Below are 4338 nucleotides of genomic sequence, written 5' to 3' on the forward strand. Positions count from 1 at the left end.
TCATACACACTCTTAGGTCAGATGACTGACTTACCCCTGGTCCAAGGTCAACTCCTTGGTCAAAGTCAACTTCTAGTTGACTGGACTCACCGAGTCATGGCACCGACTCGCCGAGTCCTTCTCCCACTAACCTGATCCTACTCTACAAGTCCCTCATCCCACTCACTGAGTCAGCCTTAACTCATTACTTGGGACGATAGAACCGGCTCGCGATCTGACTCGTCGAGTCCAAGAACAACTCGCCGAGTCCATACAAGTAGATCTCCTACTCGCTTCCAAATCCTCACCAGAGCATCCTTTATGAGGATTTGGATTTCTGGGACTATTGCTACACGTTAAATTGCTAATTCCGCGTGCAGATACGAAGGGTTGGACCTTCAACACCTAAACCCCTCTTACTTAGTAACAGTTCATCTGACTCGCCGAGTTTGAAGAATAACTAGTCGAGTAACAGGCAATCTTCATAGGACTTGCCGAGTTGTTCATCCAACTCGCCGAGTCTAAGGCCATCTTCATAGAACTCGCCGAGTTCCACTTTGGGACTCGCCGAGTCCCTTCGACCCATTTCCCATATAGACCAAATCTGAGACATGCAACGCTTCAAAACCATAGATCTATGTTCCTAGGGCATGCTTATCACGTAAAGTTGCAAACTTTACGTGCATGCATGGCCCTACAAGCTCCAAAAGGCAAATCCAAGCTCTTTTTGAGGTCATACACTCAATGGGGACCTCAACCACAAAAACTTTATACTTCTAATACGTCCATAAGGTCTAGATCTGAAGTCCTTTCGGATCATTAAGCACAAACACATGGAGTTTGGTGTTTTAGGGCTTGAAAACCACCAATTAGGGACAAAAAGAAATCTAATGAACTAGTGATCAAGGTAGGGACTTTTCTACCTGAATGGAAGCCTCTTGCAGAATAGATGTCGGATCTACTTCTCCTTCTTGCACTCTTCTACCTCCTTCTTCTTCTCTTAAGCTTCAAACTTCCTTCACAAGGACACAAAGGGGCTAAGGTTTCGCTCTACAGCTCTTCTGGAAGTGTTAGGGACAAAGGAGGCCGAGTTAGAGTGCTTAAATAAGGTGCAAACACCTAGGTTAGGGTTTTTGCCCAAACAGGGCCTACTCGCCGAGTCCGAGGCTCAGACCCCGCGTCTCATCTCGCTCCTACTCGGCGAGTTGGTCCTTCAACTCGCCGAGTCCAAGGCAAATTACATGAATTAAATACTACTAATTACAAGCAATACGTACGGGAACCAGGTTCTACAAATCTCCCCCACTTATTTTAGACTTCATCCCCGAAGTCTGCTGCTCGATCCTAAAACAGCACGGGGTAGTGTGTCACACCCCAAAACCGGAACGGTGGAAATGTTCGGGGGCGGAGGACGTCATGTACAGTATCACAACAATGCAAAGTAGTAAACAAGCAACAATATCATCCATTGCATTAATATTATAATTTTAATTACAAGTGTTCTTTCATAGTATAAGACAACATAATGAAAAATCAAAATAGAATAGGAGTCTTGATTTCTCCGTCTTCACAAAACCTGGTTGTCGTACCTGTCTATTTATGACCTGAGAATACAATTATTTCGAAAACGAGTATTAGCAATAAAGCTGGTGAATTCATAAGTATTAATGTGTCTTATATTTGTAAAACTAGAAAGTAAAGACCTGTGAACATTTGGAAAAAGTTTGTATAAGTATGAACTGTTTGAAAGTAGTTTGAAAATGTTTGAATACCCTAGCAAATCCCTCTGATTTCTATTAGTATAAAGAGTAGTCTTATACCAAGACTAGACTGTTTTGTAAGTAACGAAGATGGTTTTTCCCTTGTATGACTACTATTAACATTATATAGTCCACCTCGTCATTTATGTGAATGTATCACAAAATAAAAGTAATAGGAAAATATAGCCATGTAAGTGTCCTTTTGTATTAGGATCAACCTGACATCGTGACTGCCGAAATAGTATTAAGCTTGAACGTCCGTAGATGATCATTATCCTCTGTAGCTAACAGCAGGTTGTAGGAATGGTTAGTCCCATAAAGGTACCCTAATATAAGTATTAACCGTAGGCATCCGTAGATGTTCATTACCTCTATTGCTAACAGTTGGGTGTCGGAATGGTTACTCCCGTCTTAGTAAGTAAGTAGTCTTCTCACGAGACCCGCTGTAAGTAAGTAATAATATGATTGGTAGTCCCTATTCTACATGAACTAAAGGTGACTTCCGCAATGAATCGCTAGGTCGAAATCCATATTTATTACCAAATCATATATATAAGCCCAAACTATACCTATAATAGCTTACTAGGGATATATGAACATATACATTTTCTACCCAAAGGTACTAAACCGACTGATCAGAACTATTATGTCCGTATATGTACACATGATATATAACTTAAAATTTAAATGACCTTCGGACAGATACCCGATACCCTACCAGACCACATCCCAACGGGGAAAAGGAAATAAAGCGGGTTAGCCTTCCTAAGTCCTTTAAACATTATTTATATAACTATACATATACAGGCATGCTTTTAACAAGGTATCTATGTAAAAGTATCCTAGCAAGTGCATCCAAGTAAGTGTATCCAAGTAAGTGTATCCATGTAAGTGTATCCAAGTAAGTGTATCCATGTAAGTGTATCTCTTCATAGAGCATTTTGTATAGACTCATGAATGAACTGACTCTGGTGTAATTCCGTGTAATAGGAATAGCAAGTAGTATCTCCTAACTATACCTATAATAGTTACTAGAAATGTACAAGTATCAACGAAGGTATACCTTTGCTAGCCAAAGGTACTGAACTGACGGAGGGCACTTTTATGTCTACATATGTATACATGATATATAACTAATATTTAGACGACATTCGGACGGATAACCGATACCCTACCAGACCACATCCCAACGAGGAAAAGGAAATAAAGTTGTTTAGCCTTCCTAAGTTCTTTAAACATTACTTATATAACTATACATATATGGGCATGCATTTGATAATATAAAAGCATAAAAGGAGTTTTGTAAAACCTTTGAAAAAGATTAATAGTTAAGAAAAGTTAGACTTGATGTCAGTTTATAAAACGGTTTGAAAGTATTTTGTTTCAATAAACAGTTTAAGTATAAAGAAAACCTTTGTTTGAAATACATTTGTAATAGAGTTTGAAAAGAAACATACAGTGTATAAAGCAGTTTGATAAAGAGTTTTAAACATATAAAAACGTTAAATGAAACATTTGAAGAAATCTGTTTGGTAAAACAGCTAACGTATAGTAAATCCATTTGCATGTTAGTTATTAATCACATGCGATTGATATAATAAATAGCATGATTCAACTTGTATTCCCCCCATAAAAGTATTTAAAAACATTTAAAACATTGATTAAGGGGTATGAACTCACCTATAGAGAGTGGTATGGGTGAACTGATGAAACCGGGTTGCTAGGTGTCAAGTGAAGACTTGAACACACTCTATGATCCTAGTTAACATATAATACCACATATATGTATCCAATTAGTCTTTAAAAAACTAATAAACAAGGTTAAGACACCCTAGGACATGCTAAACACCTTATACAAGTGTTATAAGTCCCAAGGATTGCATCTAAGTGTTGTAAGGAAAAGCTAATGTGCTTGGGGTTCAAAGAAAACTCCATTAGGGAGTTTACGGTTTTGTGGTCACAACCAAAAGAGTTTACGGTTGTAAACCCTTGAGTTTACGTCTGTAAGCTCACACACTTTTGACCATTTGTTGTTTGAAGCCTTAAAAGTCCCTACAAGCCTTTCTACTTGAAGTATGTGTCTAAGGAAGGAACTAGGGCACCATTTCACTCCTATTTGGAGTTTACGATCCCTAAACCATTTTCCTTTGAGTTTAATACCATAAACTCATAAGGTTTATGGTATTTAAGGGGGTTTTCAAGTCCTTAGCTCATCAAGGAATGGATCCATGTTAGTCACTAAGGCAGATGAAGGAATATGGGTCATTATACACACTTTGGGGTGTTTATGGTTTTGGGAGATCCCCAAACCATAAACACATATAAAATGAGAGATTTTGGTGCTTTTTAGGTGCTACACACATCGAGGAAGGATTTAGACATGTTCTTAAGGCTTGTGAAGGACTAAGGCACCCTTTGGCACCTTTACTTGGTGTTTACGGTTCAAGAACTTCTTGAACCGTGAACACCTTGTTCTTGGTGTTCTTAGGACATTTTCTTGATAAAAAGATGTATACTAAGCAGTATGATACTCTAGGATAGAAACACTTACAATATAGAAGGTTGAAATGAGCCAAAAGTCCAAGAACACTAGTGTGTG

Source organism: Lactuca serriola, chromosome 4, assembly GCF_051521515.1.
Source record: "Lactuca serriola cultivar US96UC23 chromosome 4, Lser_US96UC23_V15, whole genome shotgun sequence".
Classification (NCBI taxonomy): Eukaryota; Viridiplantae; Streptophyta; class Magnoliopsida; order Asterales; family Asteraceae; genus Lactuca; species Lactuca serriola.